Source organism: Dasypus novemcinctus, chromosome 3 (assembly GCF_030445035.2).
Source record: "Dasypus novemcinctus isolate mDasNov1 chromosome 3, mDasNov1.1.hap2, whole genome shotgun sequence".
In the NCBI taxonomy this organism is placed as follows: Eukaryota; Metazoa; Chordata; class Mammalia; order Cingulata; family Dasypodidae; genus Dasypus; species Dasypus novemcinctus.
In genome coordinates this window covers 117,438,440-117,458,607 of record NC_080675.1, presented here as the reverse complement: position 1 = coordinate 117,458,607, position 20,168 = coordinate 117,438,440, and the positions used below count along the sequence as shown (strand labels likewise).

General features: G+C 42.6%; 1 long non-coding RNA gene across 1 annotated transcript; it reads right to left on the bottom strand.

Moving 5' to 3' along the window:
• Nucleotides 1-7,142: 7,142 nt before the first annotated feature.
• Nucleotides 7,143-18,498, bottom strand: LOC131276072 (uncharacterized). Its single transcript, XR_009183553.1, has 4 exons — nt 18,426-18,498; nt 16,280-16,346; nt 9,510-9,617; nt 7,143-7,226 (listed from the first exon to the last, which is right to left on the bottom strand). It is a non-coding gene; the product is annotated as an uncharacterized lncRNA (long non-coding RNA).
• Between the last annotated feature and the right edge of the window lie 1,670 nt (nt 18,499-20,168).

Genomic DNA, 20,168 nt, shown 5'->3' with positions numbered 1-20,168 from the left:
GAAGGAACAGGTGAGGCACTGGCGGTGGGGCCTGCAGTTTTGTCCCAATTGACGAATATTTTGTTTGTGACTTTGAGGAACTGAGAGATGTTTATTTCTGTGAACCCATTTAGCTTCTGAAGTTTTCTTTTGATGTCCAGTACCACCTGGGCAATGAAGCCTGCACTGACAATTTTCTGGCTTTCTGGGGCTTCTGGGTTGAAGGGGGTGTAGATCCTGAAGGCTTTGTAGAGTTGTTCATAAAAATCTCCCAGAGGTTCTTCAGGTTTTTGAGTGACAGAGGCCATTTGGACATGTTTGTGGGCCACCTCACTCTTTCCCATTCCCCTCTGAGGAGGGCTTCTTGATACTGCTGAAGGGCAGCCCATCCCCTATATGTGTTAAAGTCCCAGCCCGGTTGAGCTTTTGGTGCTGTTTCTCAGGCTCATTCCTCTGGCTCCAAGACACCTGCAGGGGACTGTTTTTGCAACCACTTTTTGGCTTCCCTGAGGATCTAGCGTTTCTCTTCTGTATTGAACAGGGTTAGAAGGAGTTGGTGGCGATTATCCCAAGTGGGAAGGCGGGTTTGGAAAATGGACTCATGAGGGTGATGAGAACCTGAGGCTTTACTGAATATGAAGGGGTATGATGCTTCCAGTTTAAGAGATTTGCAGCTATGAAAGGCTGATAAAACAGGATTGGCCTTCCGGGTTGGTCTGTCCCATCTGCACTGATCTGGGCTGGACCCTGTGTTTCACAGAGGGGCATCTGAAGCACAGGTTGTGCTGACTGAAGGTTTTTTGTTGTTGTTGTTTTTTGCCAGAGGGGTTTCAGGATGCCCTTCGGGGGGACTGATGGGCCCAGAGAGACTGAAGGTGGAGGAGTCTCTGGGAGATCTGCCTGTGGAGGCTCTGGGGCAGGAAGAAGTCCTGGAACAGCTGAAACATACAGTGGGGGCAGTGGGTTTTCTTCCGTAGATTTTTGCAGAATAATAGGTTTTCGAGGTCTGGCCATTTGAGTTACTAGGACCCTACTCTGACCCTTTCTTTCAACACAGAATCAAACCTAAGGGGGCAGGGTTTAGACAGTTTCTAACCAGGAACTGATGTAGGGAAACTGATCATGGTGGCCAGAGTTCCCAGTGGCTGCCTGCAAAGCTGTACAAACCTTGGCTACCTCTAGGGTTCCCTCTGAGGGCTGGTCAATGTCAAACTTAGGCCACTCCAATTTGCACAGAGTTCAGAGAGTTCTGAGGGGCATACAGACACCATAATCCCCAGAAAAGCCCTTTTTGAAATTTTTAACTTACGATCTAAGACTGTGAGTTTGAATTGTGATGATCCCATCCCTGAACTGGTGTCACAGGACAAAGGAGGGGCCCCCCATGAGGCCATTCAGATGCCCACTTGTCCATGTCTCTCATAAGAGCTGAGGCCCATCTTAGCTAAGACATCAATGTAGAGTCTGGATTAGCCATTATGCTGTATGATGTAGCCACAGAGTGCAAGTTGGGGCCCACCGAGACTCCGTAGCACAGGCCATGGAGCCACTGATTGGATCAGCAGAGGCAAGGCTCTGCAGTCCCCATTCATTCATTCAATCACTCTGAGGTTGCACAGTCCCACCCAAGGGACTGCCCTATCCTGGAATCTCGAATCTCAAGATTTTGGGAGGTGATCAGTCTCCCCTCCCATCCAGAGATGGACCTGACTAGGACTCAGAACCCTGGGACCTTACCTTCCCAGCTTCTTCTGATGTTGTTCAATATACCTCTCTGCCGAGTCAGGCTGGGGAAGAGGATGTGGCCCTCGGGGATTCTTCTTCCAAGGAGGACCCGTCAAGAGGACAGGGGGTGCCACCTCGTTCATGTGGAGATCTTTGCCAGCTGCACCCACCAGTCCCAAACTAGAGGCTCAAAGGGCCACGGTTGGGTTTCCCAGCCAGGGAACAAAATGTTGCAGCAAAGCCAGGAGTTCTGAGAGGCAGAAAAACTGAAAATGGCACTTGGAGAGGCAGAGGAACAGATTTATTACACGCGGGCCCAGAGGAGAGTCAATCTCCAAATTCTGAGCCCTGTTTTTTAGTTTTCATAGGCTTATACAGGATTTTATGTGGGATCAGCATGACTTTTGCTCATTGGCTAATGCATTGCTAAGTGAAATTTTGCAAATGGGGTTACAGAAGCAGACGGCAGGTGCAAGGTCACAAGCTGATTTACAGAAGCAGGGGGTAGGAATGGTTTGTTAGATAACAGAAGTGTGGGGGAGTGGCAGGAGTCATTCATTTGATATTCTCCTGCAAGGCCATGTTCTCACAGGCTGATTTACAGAAGTGGGGCAGGAGTGGCTCGATAGATATTTGCAAGGTTATGCTTTTTATTTCTCAACATAGGTATATAGATAAAAACACTATATATCTATAGCAGAACTATATCTCCATAGTGGAGATAAAACGGAATCCTAAAAATACTCAAATAAACACAAAAAAAAGAAGAACAGGCAAAGAAAAAACAAGGTACAAAGAATAGACAGGATAGATACAGGGATGGAGGGGGCATTGTAAATTAAAAGTGAATAAATTAAAAAACAAATAATAAAGGGCAAGACTAAAATATAGTATCTAGGGGTGCAGGAAGAAACTACAATTAAAGTCTGGTGAGTGGTTACTTTGCGAGGAGTGAGAAATGAAGATTGTACAGGGCTAGGAGCTTCTGGAATGGCTGGCAAAGTTCTGTTTCCTAACTGGGTGATGGTTATAAGAGTTCTTGCTTCATAACTCATTAAGCCATACATTTGCTTTGTGTGTCTTTCCGTAGCTGTGTTTTTTCCTTACAATAAGAAGGTTAAGGGGAAAAAAAGCAAATGGCTTAAAGCTCAGAAATGAAAAGAATAGGAAGTGGAGCTGGTTCAAGCAATTAGATGCCTCCCTACCACATGGGAGGCCCTAGCCTCCTGAAAAAAAATAGAAGACAAGCAGACACAAGTGAAAACAATGAGGGGAGGAGAAATAAATTAATAAAAATAAATTAATGTAAAAAACAAAGGAAATGAAAAGAATATATAAAAGTTGGAAAATGGAGGCTTGACGAAAAATTGATCCTAAAAGACTAAAGTCCTTCAGGAAAGTGCAGGATAAGTTTAAAGACAAAAATATAAACAAGGAAAAATAAACTCACCATTTGTGGCAAAAAGATTCATGTTAATGGGTGCCTATCATAGCAGAAAAGAGAGGCCAGAACTTAGCTTAAGGAGTAGGGTCTTTGGTCCTTCTTAACCAGAACTGTTCTCATCTTTTGGTTCAAAGTCCAAGATTGGAAAAATACTCAGAGATGCCAGTTACTCTTGCCCTAAGAATTCAGATTTCCAGATTCAGATAAATTATATCCAAGGGCACAAGAGTGACGTGATCAAAGGAATGCTATCAACCAGCTTTGAAGAACCACAGAAAGAAGTCCTAGCCTTTTTGGAGTGACTGTTTAGAGTCCACATTATTAGGTTGAATTGGTAACTATGAAAGTCTTTTGGCAACTACTTTATCTATGCCACAAAACTTCCTATTAATATGTGTGTACATGTGTGTAATAATTACACATAAAGGTTACGGGTCAGTCTGTCAAAGCTTCATAGGCACTTTCCCTAAAACATGATAGCCAAACATTTTTATATTTTTAATTGTTGTATTTCCACAGTCTTTGAGTCAATACATGTCACATGATGACATAATTATATAAATTGTAATTCTTCAAAAGTTGAACATTCAATGCTTTTAGCTTCATCTTCTCTATTTTACTTGAAATACCTTGATGATTTTCATCTGTTTTGCCAGCACCAGCTTTCCTGGCTGTAATTATGAGACAATAACTGCAATTTGTTTTCTTATAGTGTTGAGTACTGAACTGGAAGTCAGAAAACATAGAGTTAGCCTGAGTCCTGCCATTAACTAGTTTAGTGACCCTAGTCAAAGCACCCTCTAGGAAAGAATTTAATATTCCCATCTGTGGAACAAAGATGTTGGATTACCTCTGAGGGTCAAAGAGAGTATTCTCATTTTAATAGAGGGCTATGGGTTTTGAAGGCTTCTCAGATTTCAAGAGTAATAAGTCTCTAATGGTGTTTTTTCAGGCACCTTCGCAAGGGCTGTGATTGATATTTAGGGCAAGAGAACACATACTTCCAGTTTGCTCCTCTGCTTCCTAGATCAGAGTTCTAAGCCCAGATAAGTCATACCCAGGCTCCTAAGAGAGGAGGAGTCCCACCACGGACCCACCATCAGAAAACTTAGAGGAATTATGGATATTAGAACTCACCTTTTAAAGTGACTTAAAGTCTACAGGCTTATTTTTCCCTTATCAAACTGGCAAAATTTAAAATAATGACAATAGCCAGGGTTACTATAGCAGTGAGGAAGGTGCACTGTCATCTGTTGCAGTGCCGTCCAGTGGCTCCACTCCTGAAGAGGTAAGGATGAACAGAGCAAGACAACACACAGTAACCGCTCTGGAGACGCAGGCTGGTGGCGCAGGTCTAGTTTATTGAGGAAGTGCAACAACTTTTATGGGGGGCCGGGGGGAAGTTAGGTGTCGTGCAAGCACCCGATTGGTTATGCTAATTCAGCGAGGCTGGTTGGCTCATGGGATCTTGTTGCTGAGGACTGGGGAAGAATTAGGAGTGGCTCACAGTTGTTTACTGCAAGGCTCGGCACCATCTTTAAGGAGTGGTGCCTGCAGCTCACTCAGTGATCTACTGTTCATAGAAGAGCAAATTCTTACATAGAAGAGTAAAATCATTTTGGATGTCAATTTGGCAGTCTATCAAAAGTTTACATGCCATGCCCTTTCACTCAACAATTCCAATTATAGGGATTTATGCTATTTAAAAAGCTACATATGTGCACAAAATACTCTTGTGAGAGTGGGTCTTATGCCCTTCTTTGTATCCATGAAAAACTGGAAAGGACTCAAATGTTAATCAATTGAGGATTGTTGAATAAAATTCAGTATAGATAAACTTGCAGCCATTAAATCATTAAATTCCATTCAATCATTAAAAAGAATGAAGTAGGTCTATATATACTGATGTGATGTACATAAGAAATGATTTTTAAAAGAAAGAAAAATGTACAGTACAGCCCCAGTTAAGAATCTGTAAATGTTTATGTAGATATTTATACAAAATTATACATATATGTATGTGTAATATAAGAGATTATGTGGCATAGAAAATAAGTCTGAAAGGCTATACACTGCAGAGGCCATAACAATGTGCCTCTTAGATTAGCTGCTGTGCTCTGAAATTCATCCCTACGTCAGCCCCTAAGTCACATTCCCCAGAGGCTGCTCTCTGGCCACTGACTAAGCAAAACAGGAATACTAGGGCAGGCCCATTTCTGGGAGATACATGACTCCTGATGGGAGACTCTGTCTTGAAGACTCCTCATTGGGCTGATCTAAACTTTCTTAGGTCTTCACTGCAATGTAAGACCTTGCTTCTGTCTTTCCCTCTCTCCTTCACAGGGGTCAGAAACCTGCATGACAGGTTGATGGCTCTACTCTGACTCACTCCCCATTGTCCCTCACAGGCATTTGCGGTCACCCCTCGGGCTGAAGTGTGGTTTGCTGGCCTGGCGGGGGAGCAGCCGCGGCAGGCCAAGCTGCTGCCCCCATAATAGGGTGGCTGGTCGGACTCACCGCCACCCCTGAAGGGAGCTCGGCATGGGCGCAGAGTGCCCTCGGGTCTCCCCTTCTCGGCAGCCATGCTTCCGCGGCCGCCCCTCCTCCCGGATGGCACCACACGATGCCTTGCGGGGCGGCACCCTTCTTCTTCTTTCTCCCTGCGCAGGCGCAGGGCGGAAAATTCCAGGCTGCCCTTTTCCCCTCCCCCGACAGCAGCAACAGCCAGGCATGGGCGGAAAAATCCAGTCTGCCCTTTTCCCTCCCCCCGACAGCAGCAACAGCCAGGCGTGGGCGAGAAACTCAAGTCTGCCCTCCACCCCAGCAACAGCAGCCACCAATCCCTAAACCCTGCCCCTTCCCCCAGCAACAGCGACAGCCAATCCCTAACCACCACCCCTCCCCCCGTCCAGTACCGCCCACTGACCTTTCGCCGGCAACCAATCAGAACAGGGCGTGGCTTCAACCAATCAGCCTTCCCCAGCCCCTATAAAACTGTTGCCTCTCCCTCAATAAAGTGGACTTGCGTGTTTACCTTGTCTCTGCGGTAGTTCTTCTGCCGTGCGCCCTCCAGTCCTGAGAGCCCCCGACAAGGGCCTGGCCTCCCTTGTCCCCAGTTCGTCGCCTGCTTCTCCCGGCGACCCCTTTGTCGCCTGCTTCTCCGGGCGACCCCTTCGTCGCCGGCTTCGCCGGGCGACCCCGTCAGCCGAACCGCGCAACCCCTGTGAGACCGATCCCTCGTCTGCTGCCGGACCGACCCCTCGTCCCAAGTGGGACCGACCCCTCATCCAGAGCTGGACCGACCCCTCGTCCGCAGCCAGACCCCACCTCTACCGACCGAGCAAGCCGCCGCAGGCATTCCCCCCAAAAACCTACCCACTTCTAATACCTGATAGGCCTCTACTTCTTGGAAGACCCAAATGGCAGTGATCACCTATGGAAAATGAAGTGTTTGTAAATTTGGGGCTCCGAATAAGAAAAGGATATACTCTCTGCATCACCACTCACCACCTCCAAGCCGAGAACTTCTTTAAATCAGAACCCCAAGGAGTCAGTAATAAAATTTGAGGTTAGCTTTCTATTAATCCCAGAGCTAGAATCCATCTGAGAGAGGAAAGGGCTAATTCCCTGATCAGGATGGCAAGAAGCCAACAGAAGCCAGAGAGTTCTCCCAGAACTCCAAACCAGTGGCTGAGCACAGCTGGCAGCACCCTAACTACGTAAGCACTCTCTCCTGCAGTATCAGCTATGTACATGACCTGGGAATGCTTGTATAAAGCTAAGAGGCTGGGATAAGCTGTGCCAACTGGTAGCCTGAGAATTGGCAGGAAGAGTGACAGGAATGCCAGGTAAAAGTGTATCCAGGCTATGATGAGTTCCTAGCAGCAATCCAGGAGGAAATGGTAAAGAAGGAGACACAAAAAAGGAAGACTTAGTTGGAGACAGCCCCTTTTATTTCTTCTGCCAAAGCCACACACCCTGGGAAGAGGTTTGTGACAATTTGGGGGGCTGTTTTCAATATTGGGTGCATAGAGTTCTTCTGGGCTCAGCTCCATGCTAAAATGGCATCCCTGAGTGCCTGGAAAATGCAGTAAGAGTAGAAGGGGAATTCAGTGACAACCTAGTGGAACTAAGGGAAGGGTTGAATAGCTCAAATTGTCTACCAGTTTCTAAATGACCCAATGAATGTTGGACTAATGAAAGGGAAATCTTTTCAAATGACCACTTCTGATGCTCCAACTTTGGTTTGCTCTGATTTGCTCTGATGGAGTGGACAATTAATCTCTAATGTGATTAGCTGTAGCTAAATCATGTGTTCTTTTAAAGGCCAGGTTAGATCTGCCTTTGTGGTCTATACAATTGAAATTTGCCCACACAGGACAGAAGCCAGATAGGCTACAATGGGACCTGTCTCAAAGTAAGCATTTCAAAAACCAATTGATTCACCCTGCCTAAGTCTGACCTTCTTGGGCAGTGTCACATTTCCTAAAAGGGCCCTTCTTTCCCTCCTTCTTACCGTCCCTACTCAGTTAGAATGTCCACCCCTTCAATACTGGAGCCCCAGATAATCCAGCATACTTTCTTAACCAGGGAATTCACCATGTTAATCTTCATTTAAAATATTTGGTTGTTCCCATAAATCATAAAACTATGCTGGAAATTCCATTATTTTTGTACCTAAATTACATTTCTCATATAACCTCCTATACCCAGAAATAGCATAAAAATCTTTTTGTCAGACTTTTGTTACAATTTTTATTAGAAAATAAAATAATTTTTCATCCATCACTAAAGATCTTGGCTTTGGATGGCCAAAATTAGCCTGAATGCCAGAGCATCCTCCCTCCAAGCCCATAACAGACCTCATAAGATATCACACCTCAGAATTCTCAAGGCAATAGAATCTTCAATTGTCAATCAATTATAAATTTGTTCTAAGCATTGTATACTTATTTATACTAATATGGCATTGCCCAAGAGATTAATGCAGTGCCCCTTACAGTTATCTCTTGTCTAAATATCCTATCCATAATGATATTTGTATTTTAAATCTCATCCTGATAACTAAATTGTATTTTAAAAGAAGATACTGAAGATACCTATATGGGTAGTTCCTTTACACAAGGAATTTATTCCTAACTGTAGAATTTCAGGAGCTCAAGTAGATGGGTAAAACAGCTGAGGGCCCTCCTAGAGCTCCAAATGGAACCATGTGGTTGTAACAAACATACCACATTAATGCAAGATGTTAATAATAGGAGAAACTGGAAGGTGGGAAGGAGAGGGTTTATGGAAACTCTCTATTCTTCTCAATTTTTCTGTAAATCTAAAACAGCTCTAAAAATAAAGTTTATTAATTTTTTAAAAAACGGAAACAAGTGGGAGACTGATTCTACCCATGCTATCAGTAAAAACTTTTGTTCGATTTAGGACCTTGTATGTCTTAGAGAAATAAAGTTACTAAGTCGTAAATCTTATCTATAATAAAATACCATAGATGCAAGGCCCTCCACATTCACCAGGAAGGTCTGATTTCTCTGTGATGGCCAGGAAAGTTAAGGAAGAATGAAAATGATTGTCCTTCCTCCCTACATCTTATCACATTGTCAGAACTGTGTTCACACATGAATCATGCCCATAAAAGGATGATTTGCAGATGTATTTATTATAAAGAGCTATTTCAGAAAATGTTTGGTGTCTAGGGGATTATTTTAAGGAAGATAATTAGCATTCATGCACCACCTTCAGAAGTAGTTCTGAATTAGCAATGCTGTTTAATTTCTGAATTTATAATGTCATATTTTATGAGTTCAAATAAAGATGGAAACAAGCCCCAGTGTTGGCTGCCACTTCTAAATAGCATCACTGAACTATCAGAGGAGTGTTCACAAGAATAATAATAGAAACCTAAAACTTTTGGAGCAATTGCCATAATTTTCCATTACAGACCCAATTTCAGATACTGAATTGCAGGTTACAGAGATTAGCCTGGTTCCTTAGTAAATCTATAGAGGGTATGATTTTTGGGTTTTGAATAAAAAGGGTAATGGACTATTTTCTTTTGAACACAGAAGAAACACAGGTTGCCAATTCTGGATTGTATTCAACAACCACAAATCATCAGAACAATATGTGCACAAGCTTTTTTCCTTTTCAAATTAAAACAATTGTCATGAGATTACAAATATGTAAAACAAAACCTATCTGTGCTTTGATTCTCAACTTAAATGTACCTGAAGAATTGGGGTTTGTGAAGACCTTACAACTTGGCTCTAATCAAGATATACTGTAATAAAACATAGAAACAACCTAAACGTCCACAAATCAGATAACAGTTTAAGAGAGCTGTTTTCATACTCACAAAGGAATCATATGAGATCATTAAAATTGCCTGTGAAGAATGGAATGAATTGGATAGTATCTGGACACACACAAACATTTTGACACTGGTAATCCCTCGGGAAGAAGTCTGAAAGTGTAGGGTGAGAAAGAGACTTGTCATTAGTATACTATCTAAGTATTTTATTGTAAGTATTTTCCATTTAGAATGCAGTATAACTGCAATTTTGTACGAAATATGGACTTATGTCTCTTCTTCATATTTTTCTGTATTTCCCAAATATTCTTCACAAAACATGTATTCTTTTTAAAAGGCAAAGTATACATAATTTTTTAAGCATATGTCACAATAATACCTAAAAAAACTCATTTTGTTAAGTAAAATAACACCGGGGGTGGGCTGTGGGACCCCCCACATTGTAGAATGTGAGACCTACTCCTCCAGAAGCTTACACTCTGCTGGGAGGACAAACTCACAAACTGCAAACTTTAAATATCAAGAAAAGGTTTAAATAACATTATGCCAGTAACACTTTGCACCAAGAATCTGTAGTATTCTCAAACTCCAATTTACATGAGAGATTATTCCTTCTTGCCATTGAACACCCAGGTAGTGCATAGCTGGAAAAGTCAAAAGTTATCAATTCTGAAAAATCAGAAGATATGAGCACGATACTGAGATGAGATTTTACCTTTTAAAAGGGAAAAGACAAATACCAGACTATTAATAATAAAGGTTTTATATTACTGAATTATCTATCAATTAATTTACGAAGTATTCGATAACTGAGTTACACTGGGTTGTCTGGATCTTCCCTTCTAGTGACAACAAAAAGGCAACCCAGGATAGTGACATGAATAGACATTCAGGAACATGCTTGAGTGGAGAAAGCCAGTTATATGACCCTTTACAAAAATGATTCCCCTGAATTTGTGAGTGGATGGATGGGTATGTCAGTGAGTAGGTGAGTGGACGGATGAAAGGACAGATGGACAGAGAGTTGGGTGGATGGGTAAGAAAATGGGCAGATAGATGGATGGTTGGATGATGGATAGCTGGATGGACAGACCAACAGACAAAGGAAAGGAGGGAAAAAAAAAGGGGAGGAATGGAGAAAGGGAGGAAAAGGATTTTCACCAACTGCTAACAGTGGGTTTAATGGAGTGCTGGAACTATGATTGTCTTTTAGTCTTTTCTTTTAGCTCCTTGGTAGTCTCTGATTTTTCTACAATAAACACGATTACTCAATATTTTTCTTCTTAAGTTAATTTAGTTCTTGTTGAAGGAATTGACCCACCAAAGAAATTAAATGATTTGCTAAATTTCACCCAACTAATTAGAGTAAAACTCAGATATAGATCCAAGTCTGTGACTCTTAAAAGAGATTCTCTACAGTCTTAGGCAAGGGGTTTCAAAATTTCTATTCTAGCAAGACAAGTCCTTGCTATACCCTTTCTATATCCCAAGGGATCTTCACACATTAAGTTCCAGAATTAATGGCCTCCCTAAGTTACAGATAAATTCATATGCTAGACCTTTTCTCTCTCCTTAAAGAGAGAATACGTCTGTTATTGGTCCATGGTTTCTTTTTATGGTTTCTGATGAAGTATGTTGAAGAATTCCTCCCCAAGAACTGGGAGCTGAGGACCCTTGTTTAAACATTGCTGTGAAGGAAATGAAATTGGCTGCTCTAAACTTACGTTTCTCCAAAATAAATATATGTTCTGTTTCCACAGAGCACAGCTCACTGGTTTACAGAGCAATATGGTACTTTCATCAAGAAGAGTGATTACTACATGGGTAGTTGCTGGAAGCAGCATCTATTGTCCTGATTATTCATTGTCGAGAATTCCTCGTAATCAGATCAGTGAGACATTGTTATCCCAGAGCAGTCCCCACAGGGTTCAGCACACTATCCTGTGAGCTTGTGCAGTGGAGGCTTTAACTTACACTGTTTGAACAAAGGAATGTAAGTTTTCCGAATTTCTTCAGCTGCTCCTGCTAAAAACACCACCTTCACATCCATTTCCTTTCCCATTGAACCCCAACAATCCAACCAAACAATATTGAAATGCAATATCTATGGGCCATGTATTTCAGCTGATATTTACATGTGTGGTTAAATTTAAAAAGCAGTATGCCCAGAAAACAAAATTATCTTTGGTCCCAAAAAACAATAGTAGAAAAAGAAGATGGCCAGAGAAGGAAAAGAGGTATTTAGTCATGTGAAAGCTGTTATTCAAAAAAGTTCCATCTCCTGAGTAGCCAAAGGTTCCCTATTCAGAATATCAGCAGAAACAAGAATAAACATTTCAGAACTTGTAACTGAAGTGAAAATATTTCCAAGACTTCTTGAGGAGCCAAATGAGGATCAAGCCTAAGCAAGTCCAACCTTCAGAATTAGATTTGTCTCCTAAATCCTGCACTTAGGTTCTGTACCTCCTTGGTTACTGATTGCCTCCATGTACAGAGCTTGTCCCTTGATCACATCACCATTGATGTCCACCTTGTCCCAGTCATTACATCCTAATGACCATAAATTGAGCAGGTTGTACTGTGCTCTAGAAGCCTTACCGGAGAATATATTTTGGGTTTTGTCTTTGAAGTTTCGAGCAAGCCCACTTGATTCCCAGGGTGGTAGCCACAGAGTAAAGCCTCTCAGAGGAAGCAAAGGCAGAAACCCTGGCTGGGCTACCAGAACCTCATCCAGGGAAATAACGTCATGGTCCAAGGAGGCCCGGGCCAGGAAACCAGCCTTCTGCTTGTGGGCGGTTCCAGATAGTTCCATCCACTACCATTAACTTGACTCAGTGATCCCAATCTTTCAGATCGTGGTAGCACTATTACCCTTCAGAGATGTATGAGCATGCTAACCACAATTGGCTTAGCTCCCTAGAAGATACCAATCATGATAACAGTAATAGTAACAGCAGCAAACACTATTTGGTATTTACTAGGTGCCAGGCACTGTTCCAAGCACTTCCATATATTATCCTCTCTGGGACTCAATTGTCCCAAATGTAAAATGGGGCTAATAATAGTATCTGTACTTTGGGTTATTATAAGGATTAAATGAGCTATGATGTTTTCCCAGTGTCCCCTGGCTAGTATAAGTTTGGGAGCCAAGATTAAAGGTCAGGCAGTCGAATTCTGGAATCTGTGCTAACCACAATGCTACACCCAGCCAATAAGTCCCTATGAGCTGTATGCTCACTTCAATTCTTCCCCAAAGCTTTTCTCTCTTCCTACCACTACTGAGTAGAATTTCAAAGAATCCATCTCTACATAAGAAAAGCCTCAGGACATTTCCCTAAATGGAGTCAATGATGCTTGCCTCTCCCCTGCCTCGACTTATACCGATGTTTCCTTCCTTCTCCTGGAAGCACGGTGCTGCCAAGGTGGCTCTAAATCTTCAAAATGTAGAGAAGGATTAACTATGTAACAATCTATAGGTTACAGATCTTCTCCAAGAAAAGAAAATATTAAAACCTGAAAATTCCTTGCAGGATCTATTTGGTTAGAAATTCTGTTTGCTTGGTATTTAGAAGGATAAATAGGAATGAACCTAAAATATGGGGGAACATATTCCTTGGTTTCCCACATAAAGCAAAGGAAAGCTATGATTGAACATACCACATACCTAGAGCAGGAAATAAACTGGATTAGAATGCAAATCACACTTGAGTTTTTCTGGAATAGCCACCTGACAGTCACCACAGTCTTTACCTATAGACTGCAGGCAAAACCCCCAGGATGGACATGCATTTCCAAGCGGGCTCAAAGTCCCAGGAAGGCTTGAATCATGGTCTGAATTCAAAGGAACTTGTTGTATGAGGCATCATCTAACAGAACTGATAATATCCAAAGATAAAATGACCTGGTATTTTATAGGAAACAAAAGGTGAATAAAACCATTTAGCTGCTTTCTCTTTCTAGGCATCCTAAAATACCCATCACGTTGGAATCAGAAAAATCAATGTATGGTCAAGCACAAAAAGGGAAGGTCCTCCTAGTTTTTACAGACCATAAGACAGCCTGCCCGTGGAAACCTGGTGAAAATGAGACATAAGCAAAATTTTAATTCATAGCATCACTTCAAGGCAATTTGCTAAAATGAAACATTGAGACCACACCATATCTAACTTGCTTCCTCATTTAAGTAAATTATATTTGTGAGAATACGGCATTTACATTGGATGCCAGGTTTATCTCAATTCAGATATGTGTTTTAAAGTTGTAAACATATGGTTACAATTTCTGTGGAGCTATTTAGAAATTTTTATGAATCAAATCCTTAGTGCTGACATCCAAACCAGGTTCAGACTTTCAAAACTGCTGCAAAGCTCTTCACTTCCTAAAGGCTAATTTATAACAGGAATTGGCTTTGGAAGTGTTTATATGCTCTTTGGTGTTGTCTATAATTACTTTCTCAGCTGAAGTGGCGGTAAGAAGGGAGATCTAGACGAGAAAGGAGATGAGAACCGCCTGAATAAATAAATAAAAGTGTCTTATGGGGAATCTGTTTCATCTCTCTGGTCTTGTAATTTTCTTTTTTTCCCCAACTGTAATTGAAAAAAAAATGCCCAAGTCCTACACAGATATTAAAAGAAACCTAGCTGGTTTGTGTAATGTGGGTCTCAAAGGCTTGAGGTTAGAATTGCCGCCGTACACAGCACAGTGTCCAGTGAGGAGACTGGAAAGAGTGAAAACTGAGATATGCCTCTATGGTTATTTTAATAAGACACACTTGAGAAAACCATTTTAACTTTACCTGGGAGAATATGAAAAATAACTTTCTAAGCCTTTCATTATATGTATATTGTCTGAACAAGGTCGAGGTAGGGTACTTGAAAGTAAAATCGCTATTCTGAGGATTATTGAGATAACACACAAACTTGTACGATAGACTATGAGCTCCTTAGTGGCAAAGAGCATCACACAATCCAGAGATTCATGGGACTGTGTGGTCTGGGACTGGGACAGACTTAAAGGGAAATTTAGTAAAAGTCGACTAAACTTGAAATCAGTGAATACTTCAGGGACAGTAGCAGTCCTCCATTCTTGCTGCCGCACATTTCACTTCGCTGGTCATTCCATTCCACCTAGAGAGCACATCTCTTCCCTCATGCCATTTGCCTACCCACTGGGCTGTGTCCACCTATATTAGTCAGCCGAATGGGTGCTAATGCAAAATATCAGAAGAGGATTGGTTTCTATAAAGGGTATTTATTTGGGGTAGGAGCTTACAGATACCAGGCCATAAGCATAAGTTACTTCCCTCACCAAAGTCTGTTTCCACGTGCTGGAGCAAGATGGCTGCCAATGTCTGCTAAGGTTCAGGCTTCCTGGGTTCCTCTTTTCCCAGGGTTTGCTTCTTCCTGGGCTCAGGGTTCCTCTCTTCCTGGAGCTTGCTTCTGTTTCCTCTGCGTGCTGACTTCCCAGGGCTCCAGCCTAAGGCTTCAGCATCAAATTCCAACATCAAAACGCCAACATCAAAAATCCTCAACTCTGTCCTTTGCCGTGCCTTTTATCTGTGAGTCCCCACCCTAATGACGTGGCCCAATCAAAGCCCTAATCATAACTTAATCATGCCCAGGTACAGACCAGATTACAAACATAATAAAATATCTATTTTTGGAATTCATAACCATATCAAACTGCTGCACCACCTACAATGAGCAAAAGCACTGTGAGAAGAACACCACATAGCAAGTGAGCAGGCAGCGATCACTGACCAGTATTCGCTCCAAGATGCTGTTTACAGGGTTACTTAAACACATAGGCTTCTCTTTGTATAGACTATTCTCTGGAAGCATACATAAGAAACTGATAATGCGGCTGCCTCAGGGGAAGAGAACTGGTCAACTGGTTGTCAGATGTGGGAGAGAGTCTTACTTTACAGTGCATACTATTTAAATCTTTACCATGTGCACATGCATTAATAAATCATAAATTAATAAAATATCAATAAAAATAAAACAATGATTCACATGGCCTAGTCTCCAAACAGTATCATCTCCAGAGAAACATAGTCAGCAGACAAAAAAGTAATTTTGGGAAATTTCAGGTGTGATTTGCATTTCTTGAATACCAAGGAGGAGGCTTGTCTCTCTATTCTACTTCCTTTCACACAATCGTTGCTCCAGTGGACTAGGGTCCACTTCCAAGCCTAGACCCCTGCATCTCTTATTCTTTCTCCCTCTCCCTTGTTCTTCCCAGATTTTGCATGATAAAGCCCCAAAGAATCTGACTCTGGTGGTAGGACCACACCGGCAGGGCAGGGAGGGGAACAAATTGATTAGACCACCCAGAAATCTCTTTAATGGGGCAGGGGAGGGGAAAGCTGAGACAGCAGAGTTGTTCATTTTTCATCTCATTTCATATTATTTATACACCTATCAGGGGATTTTAAGCCCTGGAACACAGGAAAGTCAGAGTCAGGACCCCTGGGCACAATCTGTTTCCTCCTCCGTGAGGATTGCCTTGCTGGCAGTGAGGTTAGATAAAGGACCAGGAGCATTTTGTGTTTCATATGGATATGAAGAATGATGATATATAAGGCTCGAGCATAAAGTTGAGTGCTGTAACTCAAAACTAAGCTTGTCAGATCTGGCAAGACCCACTTTATGTGGACAATGTCCCTGTTAGATGCACATGCTCCCATTGAGGACTCTAAATTTTGAGAAGTTGGGTTGAGACACAGAGTGTGGGCTCCTATTCTGTGTGGCCCCAACCTTCAGCTAAGTTCTATTAATATATCCTTTGTCACATAAATTGGGACCATCACCTACCTTTAGAACGCATGCAGGTGTGTCATGGGTGGGAGGAGGGTCCTTTTACTGCCAATGTGTGATCCACCTAAAACAACTCACATAAAGAAAGAAGGTCACCATCATAAAAGAATTTAGTCAATAAGGGAAGCCTAAAAAAATAGTTAAGTCAAATTTGTCAATACCCATTCAGTCCCAGTCTAGGGAAGAGAACTACTTCTCTGGTCCTGGTGATATGTCTATTCCTACTGTGGGTCAGCTGCCTCATGCCATTAAAACCTGATGCGATGATACATTCAAATCTTAAAATTAACACTTTCACTTCTGATTCCCTACTCACAAGACAATATTCTGTTTTAATCTGATTTCCCATACAATGAGCTACACAGAGAAAATAACTTGACCAGAGGACGCAAGTATCTGGTTCTCCCCACAGTTCTATTTCTTATAGTAACTTAATTCATTTGTATTCTAGTTTTACATATTAGTCTCTGTAACCTTGGATAATGTGAGTCTGCCCTCTCAGAAATTTTCCTGCATTTAGTGAACTGAAAGAAAAAATGTTTCCTCAATCTGCAATGTGGAAAGATTAGACCCTGGTTTGTATTAAATTCTCACTTTGAAAGGCCATTTGGAGGATAGGCTATAAGCCACTTTCAAACTTCCCATTTGGGAAAGGTACATTTTTAACCATATATTTTTATGACTATATAAGTAATGAATTATTGTAGAAAATTTAGAAGATTCATAAAAGTTTAAGGATGATTTAAAAAATCATTCATCAGGCAGTGGACTTGGCCCAGTGGTTAGGGCACCTGTCTACCACATGGGAGGTACGTGGTTCAAACCCCAGGCCTCCTTGACCAGTGTGGAGCACAAGGAGTGCCGTGCCACGCAGGGGTGCCCCTGTGTAGGGAAGCCTCATGCACAAGGAGTGTACCCCATAAGGAGAGCCGCCCAGTGTGAAAGAAAGTACAGCCTGCCCAGGAATGGTGCCGCACACACAGAGAGCTGACACAACAAGATGACACAACAAAAAAAACACAGATTCCCGTGCCGCTGACAACAACAGAAGTGGACAAAGAAAGAAGACGCAGCAAATAGACACAGAGAACAGACAACCCGGGGGGAGGGGGATTGGGGAGAAGGGGAGAGAAATAAATAAATAAATCTTAAAAAAAAATAACTTATCATACCAACTATACATAACCACTGTTAAGAACTTGGTATATTTCTTCCTTATCTTACTTTTCTGAATATCTCCATAAATACATGCAAAACTTGATCACAAAATAAATAGCTTTGTAAATTGTTAAATTTCACTAAACATAATATTGTGAGCATTTCCCATGTCATTAAATATGTTTTGAAAATACCTTTAATTAAATCCCATTCAGATATTTAGATTATTCCAATATTTTGTTAAAATAAAATAGGCTCTGATGAACATTTCATGTTCATATGTAATTCTATGCTCATGTCTCTGAACATTTACTTAGAGTCAATTCCTAGAAAAGAATTCCTTATACTGACATACTGACTCAAAGGGTATAAGTATTTTTGGTGCTTTGATCCATATTGCCATATTAAACCCCAAAACTGGTTGAACAGATTTTCACTAACATCAGCAATTTTCCTTTTGGCATCAGAATGACAGCATTGGATGAAATATCATTTTTTAATTTTTAACTAATTTGAAAGGCAATTATTCCTTTATACTAGCTTGCAACTATTTTATACTTTGTTAGTATAAATAATATTTTTCAAATATTTATTGCCATTGTAGTTCTTGTTTTATGATTATGCTTATCTGTACCCTTTTCATAGTGTCCTCTTGGAGTATTTACATTATTACATTTCAATTTGTAAAATCACTTCTTATATTAACTCCACATTACATATTAAATTTTCTACCCAGTTTATCTCATACATATTAGTTATGCTTATGGGTTTTTGTTTTTTTGATGATAGAGTTTTTAAGTTTTTTCTTTAATCTTAAGATCTCAGTCAGCACCTTACTGCCTGTACTAGACTGAATTATGTACCCCAGAAAAAAACAAGAAAAAAACTTGTCCCTAATCTTAATCCCATTCCTGTGGGTGTGAACCCATTTTAAATAGGACCTTTTGAAGATAAGGTATAGCTGACTGGGTCTTAATCCTATTACCGGAGGCCTTATGGAGAAGGCACAGAGAAAAGCAGGACTTCAGCAGGAACCTGGAAGAGAAAGGAGAGGACATCACCATGGGATGGGAAAGTCAAGGAATCCAAGAACTGCTGGCCAGCCAGAATGCTACTAACCCCAGGAGGAAACAAACCTTCTAGCCTCTGTAAGCATGAGGCAATAAATCTCTATTATTAAGACAACCCCATTGTGTGGTATTTGTCATGGCAGCCTGGAAAACTAAGGCACTGTCCACACCTCCTTCTGATTTGAAGCAGCAGTCCCCAGTTCCTAATTCCTAACACCCATGGTCTATACCAAGTGGCCTTGCTCCTTCCTGGTCACAATTGATGGTCACAACTGAAGGGTCAGCTTCTCCATAGGAAGATCTGCATCTTATGCCTCTAAATGCAGCCTGACATAATAGTAGAGATGTGGTGATTAGGGGAGCCAAATGCTTATCTATCCCAGTTAGCAGCAGGGCCAGATCTGAGAGTAAAAGATTCTATGGGGAAAGAATATGCAAGCAGAAGGGAGGCATAATCCAGAATGGAATAAACAGGGGAAGCCAGTGAGTGGAGACGAGAGAAAGGCAGATGCAAGGCAGAGGCAATTTAGAAGAAACCCACATGCCCTACCAGGAAGAAAGAAAGACCAAAGCCAATTCCTTTACCATTTTGGTTCCTTGCAATTTTACATTTCCAAGAGTAGGCTTTGTGTAGCCATACAATAAGCCCTCAGGGCTTGAAGTGAGTGTGTTTTCCCCCCTTGCATCCAAAACACTCATTCTAGAACAGCATCCCCAAGCAGGGGTGATTTTGCTCCCCAGGGAACATCTGGCAATCTCTGGAGATATTTTTGCGGTCACCCCTTGGGCTGAAGTGTGGTTTGCTGGCCTGGCAGAGGAGCAGCCGCGGCAGGCCAAGCCGCTGCCCCCATAATAGGGTGGCTGGTAGGACTCACCGCCACCCCTGAAGGAAGCTCGGCATGGGCGCAGAGTGCCCTCGGGTCTCCCCTTCTCGGCAGCCATGCTTCCGCGGCCGCCCCTCCTCCCGGATGGCGCCGCACGATGCCTGTGGGGCGGCACCCTTCTTCTTCTTTCTCCCTGCGCAGGCGCAGGGCGGAAAATTCCAGGCTGCCCTTTTCCCCTCCCCCGACAGCAGCAACAGCCAGGCATGAGCGGAAAAATCCAGTCTGCCCTTTTCCCTCCCCCCGACAGCAGCAACAGCCAGGCGTGGGCGGGAAACTCAAGTCTGCCCTCTACCCCAGCAACAGCAGCCACCAATCCCTAAACCCTGCCCCTTCCTCCAGCAACAGCGACAGCCAATCCCTAATCACCACCCCTCCCCCGTCCAGTACCTCCCACTGACCTTTCACCGGCAACCAATCAGAACAGGGCGTGGCTTCGACCAATCAGCCTTCCCCAGCCCCTATAAAACTGTTGCCTCTCCCTCAATAAAGTGGACTTGCGTGTTTACCTTGTCTCCGCGGTAGTTCTTCTGCCGTGCGCCCTCCAGTCCTGAGAGCCCCTGACAAGGGCCTGGCCTCCCTTGTCCCCAGTTCGTCGCCTGCTTCTCCGGGCGACCCCGTCAACCGAACCCCGCAACCCCTGTGAGACCGACCCCTCGTCTGCTGCCGGACCGACCCCTCGTCCCAAGTGGGACCGACCCCTCGTCCAAAGCTGGACCGACCCCTCATCCGCAGCCAGACCCCACCTCTACCGACCGAGCAAGCCGCCGCATATTT